This window comes from Eretmochelys imbricata, chromosome 3 (assembly GCF_965152235.1).
Source record: "Eretmochelys imbricata isolate rEreImb1 chromosome 3, rEreImb1.hap1, whole genome shotgun sequence".
Classification (NCBI taxonomy): Eukaryota; Metazoa; Chordata; order Testudines; family Cheloniidae; genus Eretmochelys; species Eretmochelys imbricata.
The window spans coordinates 209,559,323-209,569,062 of NC_135574.1; positions in this window are offsets into that span (position 1 = coordinate 209,559,323).

The window sequence follows — 9,740 nt, forward strand, 5'->3', positions numbered from 1 at the left end:
GGACTGAGGTGAGGCTGACTGGCCTGTATATTCTTGCCTTACATTCCATAGGGCATACAATAAGAATTTTTTTTAAAAAAGCAGTCCTGTAAAAGATACAGGACATTATGGAATGGGAGCTGACATAACTGCTCTGAACACTTAGACCTTCATTTTCCAAAGTGACTAGAGATCTTGATTGCCTCAAAGGGCCTAATTTTCAGAGAGCCGGTACACCTTAAATGAAGAAGCCAAAATTGCTTGTTACTTGTGAAAATGTAAAGTCCTCATGGAAAAAAATAATGCATGCTTAGAGGCCCTGAGCTCTATGTAGGTGAGCATCCACGGGGCAGGGTCAGTTGATGCAGGGCTCCCTGCAGGATTGGGGTCTAAGTTTTTAATACGTGACATGCCCCTCTTTACCTGGTTGGCTGAGATGGTCATCGCATAGTGCTAACAAGGTTGTATTTTTATTAAACCTGTTTGCAGGTGTCACTTCAAAGAAAATGGCAAAGACGAGCACCTCTCTGTTGGAGATGTCTTGCATTGCCTGGAGCGCATGAGCGTTATGGTGAAACAAGGTGGAAAGACTTTTCCTGTGTCTCAAGATGAGCTCTGCCTTCCATCCTCAAGGTATTTTCTCTGCCACAATGCTTTGCATGCTTACTAACACATTGGTTGTATTCATGTAGGTAGAATATATGCGCCCAAAGAGTTAAAGGTGTGAACGTAACCAAGTCACAGTTCAACATTCAACAGTTTTAAACAAGGTTTGGCATACAGAGACCTCAGCCTGCCTGGTCCTATGGCAAGCACCCCATTAAACATCCTCTAACCTTCTATTAAAGATACAGAAAAAGAAGAAAAAACAGTTGAAGCCTTTGAAATGTGAAGTATTAAGTAAGGCTTTCGTTTTAACAACATCCCTTGTTCTCTCTCTCCCTTTGGCTGGAGAGAGTTTATAGAAGGAAGCCCCACCCCATTTAATAGTCTCTTGGAGGGTATTAAAGATGGTAATAGCTGTGCTGATTTTCACTGGCAAGCTCAGTGCTGGAAAAACACAGGCACAGCTCACGGTCTGATCGGCTACTCCGAGACTTGACAAACTCGTGCCAGCGTCAGGCTGTCTAGGGCACTGCATGTAGCTGCCTCTGTCTAGTCACTGGCTTACAGCAGTGTTGCAAAATACAGAGTCCTGGCCGGCTAAGCCACACGCTCCTCAGACAGAGGGTATAAGAGAAGAAATAAGACAGGGAAGCAAAAGGACACATGGTGGTGGAGGGAGTGCACAGACAAATGCTCACATTCTGAGTAGTGTGAAGGTGGTGGTATCATCTGGGTCCCTCTCTCTGGCTTGGCCTGGTCGAGCTATCTCTCCGGATTAGGATGAAGAAGATCTGGGGTCCCAGGAGATGGTCTTTCAATCAGCCAGTGTCATGGTTGCCCTTCCCTCCTCCCCAAAGTCTCTTCATGAGGACCTGAAAGGGGGAGTGGTGGGTGGAAGAGCCCAACCCCTCATTAATTTGTCCACAAATTAGGCTTAATTTCCAACATACCAGTTTTGGTGCATGGATTTCTGGTCTCACACTGTTCTTGTTTACCAGGCGTGATCTTAGCACAGTCTTTGAATAACATCAGTAGGCCTTTTTGTTTGGACTAATTCAATCTTTTGGTCTTTTTTTTTCTGAACTTTTCCCCATCCCCACTTATTGTGGGGTATTGTGACACTACATGAACTTTCATTCACTTTTCACAGATGAGATCAGAATTAGGGGACATTATCACAATGGCCCTGATGACTTAAATAGAGCTACCCACATGCGTAAAGTGAGGCACCTGCCTATGTCTTCCCCTGGCTTTCTCCAGGATTCTTTAGCCACTCAGCCTATATGAAGAGCCCAGATCAAATGTCTGTTTTCTTGTATACTAACAGACTTAAAACTCGCAGGCTACTCCTCCAAAGGCCTTCGGAAATTGCTGGCACATGTAATGTCCATTAACTGTACAAAAAAAGTTTTCGGGGGACCTATGAGTTCCAGTGTGGGAAAAGGACTTGGAATATTAAAAACAAACACACACACAATCTCAGAAGATACTAAGCCTTCACAAATGAAGACTATATCTAAATTGGAGCTGGGCAAAAATTTTCAACTGAAACTTTTGGTGAAAAATGCAGATTCGGTGGCACCAAAATGTTTTGTGAAAGTTTTGTCAAATTGTTTTGGTTAAAACAAACCTACATGAAATTTCAGAAAAAAATCAGTGTTTCATTTTGACATTTTCTAAACAAAACGTTTCAATTTTTTGGTTCTTTTGAGTTTTCATTTCAAAATACTCTTTCATTCTATTAAACAATCGAAAATGTTGAAAAACTGTTGAAATCAAAACAAAATATTTCAGTTTTGCTGAAACAAAACATTTTGTTTGACCTGAAGAGAATTTTTTGACTTTTTGATTTGCTGAAAATTTTGTTTCTGGTTTGACCTGAAATTATTATTATTTTTTTAAATTGCCAGTGAACTGAAAACATCTGTTATCCACCCAGCTCCATCCTGAATCAACTAAATGTGACTCCAGGTTTCCAGTAGTGCTGTGTCCCACTGCCTCGTACCCAGACACGTTTGGCTGGGTTAAGTTTAAAGAACCAAAGTGCAAGTTTTAGTTAATGAAATGGGTTGTTGACTCACACACTAAAGATGAGAAACAATGAATCAGCCTAAACTCACTCAGAGAAATAGCTTGTGTTTTCTTGACTGTTTTGTTCAGATGAATCCCATGTTCTACCCATTTTCTAGGTCGTCTTCTCATTTGATGCTACTCAGTAGGAGTTTGTCTACACAGTGCTACTTCCAGACTATAGGGCTGTGAATTGTAGAGCTCTTTAACAGAGTGTGCAAGAGAGTGTCCCTTGTAGATCCTGCTGTTACTGTAGTCTTGGGACTACATCAACGAGGACTAGGTACCCTTAGTCTGCACCAGCAGGATGGACAAGGAGCAGTTAGCGTTCTAACTGGGTGCACACTCTACAATTCCCACACCCTTAGTCCAGATTGTGGTGCTGTGTAGACACGCCCTAAGTCTACACAACTGCAGTGAAAAATTTCTCGTTACTAAACCAGTTTGATTCGTAGTTTATATATAGCAAGTGCAATAATCTGTGATTTATTGAATTTTTCTCTATGTCAGATCTAACATGCTGTAGCTTATCCCTTATTTGAGGTAAGAATCCTGATGGGGTTGTCTTCAGTTTGCCTGGTTGCTTTCATTCTGTGGCAAAACGTTGAATTTGCTAATCACTCTTTTCAGTGTAATATTCCTTTGTTTTCTTTTCTCCAGTAATTTGCTGAATGCGTACAGACCGTGCTGTAGTCAAAACAATTCAACTGAACTAAGGTATCAGCTAGCATAGACACTACCTCAAATCTAATGAGACTCGTGATCATTTTCAGCTCTAGGGAAACATTAGGTACTTTTGTTTTTATTTCCATCGAATGTCTAATTATTTCCAGAGTCAGCACTTACTGCATCTTTTTCACTATTATTTTATAATTAATATACTTTAAACAGAAACTGTACAGTTTTTAAATGAGATCGCCCATAGGAGAAATGGATCTTAAAACACCTGACAGTTGGCTAGATTTTAGAACTTTAAAAATGCACGTAAAGTAGGATGCATGTTAATTACAGAGGGACTGATCTGGCTTTCTTGGAAACACTGAAATTGCCAGATGAGACCAGAGTAGGGCCCATGAGGTCTCTATCCTGTCTTTGACATTGACTGGCAGCTGCTGCATCAGGGGAAAGTGCAAAACAACCAGTAGTAGATGGTTATGGAATAACCTGTTGAGAGGAAAGTTCCTAACCCTGTTAATTTGAGGTTGGTTATGACCCGAAGCATGAGGGTTGACCCCACTGTAAAACTAGAGGGATGCGGTGGTGAATCAGCCCGCAACACATTTATTCGAAGGCATAGCCACGGAGCTGCTCATAGCAGCAATTTAAAATTACATACCGTATGCTCCCGGAGAGCAGCCAGCACCACTCCTGGTCAGGTTTTAACTGTCCTGGCCACACAGAAAGAAAGGCCAGACCCAAGGGGTGTGGTTTAATTAGGCCAAAACTTTATTCACTTCACTTATCTGAGAATACCCAGCAATAAATCATATCGTGCAGTCCTCATTTCCTTAATCCTGGTGCCAGTAGCCCGTTGCTGGTACCCTGCTTCCCCCTTGCCTCAGATGAGGGGCAAGGGGGGAGGTTGTCTCCTGACTTTACCCAATGTTAAGAGCTCCATCCACTCTTCTTTCCCCAACTTCTTTATGAGATGCTTCCCCAAAACCTTCTTCCAACTCCTGTTTATCCATGAACGGTATCCCTTCTGTAGCGAGGACCTGCATGGGACAACTGCAACATTTGGACCTAACCTTGGTACCTATCCCTACCAGGTCCCTGACCAGCTGTGGGGAAGGAGAATAAACCCACCCTGCCTGGCCAGTGTGAATGCTGCAGGACAGATTCTTCCCCCGCTCAAAAAGGAAGAAGGTGATGAGTGAAAAGCTCAGCCAATCGCAGAAATCCCGTCCTACTCTCATCCTGGGGGTGGGTGGGTGCTGCTGGCCCGAGGTAGAGAGAGTGAGCCCCTATCAAGGTGTAGGGGGTCTAAATACCTGCTCTCCCTGCACATGTTGGGTCAATGTTTCCCTGTACCTGGTCCTTCCACTTCTTTTTCCTCTCCTGGCTCTGTAAAAGTGAGTTCCCCTATTGCCCCCACCCCCAATCCCTTTAAGTGTAGCGCCTTAAAGAGACTTGGCCTCTTTCTTTCTGTAGCCAGATAAGGACTCACTGAATCCCGTTGCAGTCAGCACATTTTATCAAGCCAACGTTCACGTCACCCGTTTAATAAGCGAACATATTACACCAGCGACACTAAGCCCGAGGCTCGTGAGCCTCAAGAGGCTCGTTAATGTGTCTCCTGCGACTATTTGCAGCGCGTGATATTAAAACACCGTGTGATTTAATTATTAACCAATCAGGAGGCTTTTACTATGTTGTTAACCAATTGTAGTGGATAAAATAATAATAGTCAGTCATTTTGCTGTGAGAATCATATGTATGTAGATATAAAAATAGTAAATGAAACAATGAATTCACGCTGCTGTGGCTCTTTTGGGTAATGTTGATCGTTCATTTGGCTCCTGAACCCCTGAGGTCTGAGTGTCACTGTATTGTACAGTACATGACTAGGTGGTGAAGACATTAAATTCACTCTCAAACTCATTTTCTCTGTTTCTGATGTTTACTTTATCATTCATTATTGTTTCCTCTGGAGGTGATTCCCTGGCCTTTTGTAGAAACAGAAGAGGCAGGAGGATCTGTTCAAAGAATATACAAAACATTTCCCACCCATGGTGTCATTAAAGGCTATTCTTCCTGGAAGAGCAGAAGTTGTGATAGAGACCCTGAGAAATTGACCAGTCATACTCAGAAGTATGAAGAGAATGAAGCTAGAGGAAGTAGTGGTTGGTGAGTCAGCATGAGTAATTTTGTTCCAATGAGAATGAAGATTGAGGGTTTTTTTTTCCCTCTTAAACATTTTGGACATCATTGCTTAATGGAGGGAAATAAGCGATATTATGTCTGTGTAGCTAGTACTTCTTGATTTTTAAATCAAATGAAGAAATATCTAGAATCTAGATACGTATCTTCATAGGCACCCTCCTCCTAGGAAAGTGAGGGGGAAAACAGCTCCTGGTGAGTATGTTTCTGTCCTTTTTGTATTGGTGATAATTTTGCAGTATGTATTAGAATCTAATGTGGGTTTAGCTTTGCCCCACTGGGACACAGAACTGATATATTCAGTGCACTGAAAAGTTAGCAGGATGGAATTGTTTGGTTTTGTGGGTTTTTTTTCCCATCCATATACCACTGGCAGATGTACTTTTGATTTGTGAGTTTTCCTAATAATGAATGCACTGGATTCATTACAGCTTGTAGCTGCTTGTTGTAGACAGAGCACTTGGCTGTGTTAGATGGTAAAGAAAACTGATCAAGAAGCCATTAAGTTCAAAAGTTGAGCTCAGTTTGATGTGGGTTATTGCACAAGCCAAGGGGAGGAGGGGGCTGAAGTTTGCTGTTTCATTCTACATACAGGGAGGGTAACTTCTGTTGCTGGGCTGCCTGCAGTTAGTGCAAGTTTTTCATTCAAGAATGGTCAGAAATGCAACATATGTACATGTAATATATAACTGTGTTTCAGTGGAGACCTGATCCAAAGCCCACTGAAATCAACTGAAGGTCTCCCGTTGACTTCCGTGAGCTTTGGATCACACTCTGTGCTACAAATAGTCTTTGTCATTTAATCCAAATGCAGAGCCACTAGCCAGTAATCCGAGTGTGTTGTACCATCAGATATAAAGGTGTAAAGCTGCTCGGTGAGAGCGAGCGAGCAATGTGCTTGTACGTTTCTAGATTCCTGAAGGCTGCATTTATATTTCCCATGTTGTTGACTGACAGAGTTTGATGCTAAGTGAAAGGCTGGTGCTCATCTTCGGCTGAAAACATTGTTTTTCAAGCCTATCTAGTTACTGTAGACCCAGTTTCATTTACTGTATCACAGGGTCACATGACAAGCATTTTTGGTAACTTGGTTTTGTTTTTTTGGTCTAAAAAAAAAAAGAGAGAGAGAGAAAGAACCCCCCCCTCCCCCGAATTATGGCATAACAGGAGGAAGAGCGCTGCCCTGTCTCTTGGGTACAGTAACTTGACTGCGTGGGCTACATGGATGAAAATGAGTCAGCACTCTCCTTAAAAATGGCTTGTTGTTAAAAAGGGAGGTTAAACCTGCCTTCAGCAAACAGTATCACCGTCTCATTTGCTTGTAGACGTCTTTACCTACTTCAGCTGCAGTTAGTAAAATGACTGGGGCTGGGGGTTTTTTTGAGGTACACTGCTACCGCCTTTGCAGCCCGGCCTCTGGTTGCAGGCAATTCATGTGACACAACAGAATGAAAATAGCTCGCACCATGTGCCTGTCTTGACTTGTAAGTCAGAACATCTTGCAGCTACAATTCCTTACTGTGCCTAGGATCATAGATTTCATGGCCAGAAGGGGCCCTTATGGTCTAGTCTGATGTCTGGCTTAGCATAGGCCAGAAAATTTCACCCAGTGACTCCTGCATTGAGCACAGAATTTAGCATGTCTTGCAGAAACACACCCAGTCTGACTGGACTAAGAAATGATCCCTCTGGGTGCCCCACTGGGAACCCCTGCATCGGACCGAGATCCACATTCACACTTATTTTTGTGATGTATCAGTTACCTTGTTTTTAATCCATTTAGTGTAATTTCTAGGGGGCATTGTGATGATCTAGTCTGATCCCTTGCCATAGAATTTCACCCAGCATGATGCCTGCTTCCAGCCCAATAACTTGTGTTTGACCTCAGCCACGGATTCTTTGTAGGTTTGCTTTGAAAGGTTTATCCTTCTGGTGCTTTTAGGGTTGCCAACTTTCTAATCGCACAAAACCGAACACCCTAGGCCCGTCCCTTCCCAGAGATCCTGACCTTGCTCACTACATTCCCCCTCCCTTGGTGGCTCACTCTCCCGCACCCTCACTCACTTTCACTGGGCTGAGGGGGGGGTTGGGGTGCGGGAGGGGGTGAGGATTCTAACTGGGGGTGCAGGCTCTGGGGGGGCAGAAATGAGAGGTTCAGGGTGGGGGAGGGGGCTCCAGTCTGGGGCAGGGAGTTGGGGGGTGGGAGGGCTCCAGCTGGGGATGTGAGCTCTGGGGTGGGGCTGGGAACGAGGGTTTTGAGGTGCAGGAGGGGGCTGCGGGTTGAGGCAGGGGGTTGGGGTGCAGGAGCGGGTATGGGCTCTGGGCCGGGGGTGCGGGCTCTGGGGTACAGGACAGGCCACCAGGCTGGGGGGGTGGGGCCTAGGGATTTGGAGTGTGGGAGGGGGCTGTGGTGCAGGGGGTTGGGGTGCAGGAGGAGGTACAGGCTCTGGGCTGGGGGTGCGGGCTCTGGGGTGGGGCTGCAAATGAGGGATTCAGGGTATGGTAGGGGGCTCTGGGATGAGGCAGGGGGTTGGGGTATAGGGGGGTGAGGCCTCTGGCTGGGGGTGCAAGCTCTGAGGTAGGACCACGGATGAGGAGTTTGGGGTGCAGCAGGGGGCTCTGGGTTGGGGTGGGCTAAAGGCAAGGGCTTGGGGTTGGGGCGCAGGCTTGCCTTGGGCGGCTCCTGGTCAGCGGTGCTGAGGAGCTAAGGGAGGCTCCCTGCCTGTCCTGGCTCTGTGCTGCACCCTGGAAGTGGCCAACAGCAGGACTGGCTCCTAGGTGGGGGTGCCAGGAGGCTCTGCGCATGGCTCTCGCCTGCAGGCACCGCCCCGCTAGCTCCCATTGGCTGCAGAGCCAGTGCCCAGGGTGGGAGCAGCGCATGAAGCCCCATGCCCGCCACCTAGGAGCCGGACTTGCTGGCCACTTCCAGGGTGCACTGCGGTGCCAGGATAGCCAGGGAGCCTGCCTTAGCCCTGCAGCACCGCTGACCGGACTTTTAATGGCCTAGTTGGTGGTGCTGACCAGAGCTGCCAGGGTCCCTTTTCGACTGGGTGTGCCACTCGAAAACCAGATGCCTGGTTACCTTAGGCTGTGGGATGGAGCCGAGGGGTTCAGAGTAGGGGAGGGAGCTCCAGGTTGAGGCAGGGGGTTGGGCGGGGTGTGTGTATGGGGGCTCTGGCTGGGGCTGCAGGCTGGGGATGAGGGATTTGGGGTGCAGGAGGGGGCTCTGGGCTGGGGCTGAGGGGTTCAGAGTATGGGGGGGGGTCTGGGCTGGGGCAGGGGTTTGGGGTGTGGCGGGGGCTGAGGGGTGCAGGCTCCGGGCAGAGCTTATCTAAGGCAGCTCCCAGAAGCAGTGGCATGTCACCCCTCTGGCTCCTCTGCAGAAGCATGGCCAGGTAGCTCTGTGTGCTGCCCTGTCTGCAGGTGCTGCCCCTGCAGCTCCCATTGGCCACAGTTTCCGGCCATTGGGAGCTGCAGAGCCGGTGCTTGGGGCAGGAGCAGTGTGCGGAGCCCCCTGGCTGCCCCTATGCATAGGAGCCAGAGGGGGCATATACCGCTGCCTCCGGGAGATGCGCAGAGCCATGGCAGGCAGGGAGCCTGCCTTAGCCCTTCTGTGCCATTGACCGGACTTTTAACAGTCCAGTTAGTGGTGCTGACCGGAGCCGCCAGGGTCCCTTTTCGACCAGGCGTGCCAGTCAAAAACGAGACACCTGGCAACCCTAGGCCCAGGGCTAGCCAGCCCAGTTCAGTTAGCCTGCACCCTGCCACACCTGCACTGTGTGTAGGACTTAAAATGGGAGGAAGCCCAGGAGAGGGCCCTGCGGGAAAGCATTATTGAAGTGGAGCCAGACCCTGTGGTGGGCCTTGGGAGAAGGTCTGGGATCCAGGGAGCCAGCGCTGGGGCCGTTGTTCCACAAGAGGCCTGGGGAGCTAGGCAGTGGTGGCTGACTTTTCCCAGTCCAGAGAAGATGGGGTAGCTGTCGTCTGGCCCTAGAAGAAGGGAGACTTCCAGCATGGAAGAGCCTGCCGAGCCAGAGAGTGAGAACTGTGTGTTGAGCCCAGAGAGGGCAGGAAACCCTTTGTGTTCATTTGGTACTACTGTCAACAGTGGTGTTAGTTTTGAATGTTGAGTGCCCCGAAAGGGGGTTGAACTTGGAGAGTGACCCCACTGGAGGGTTGAGCCATATGAATCTCTGGGAGAGACA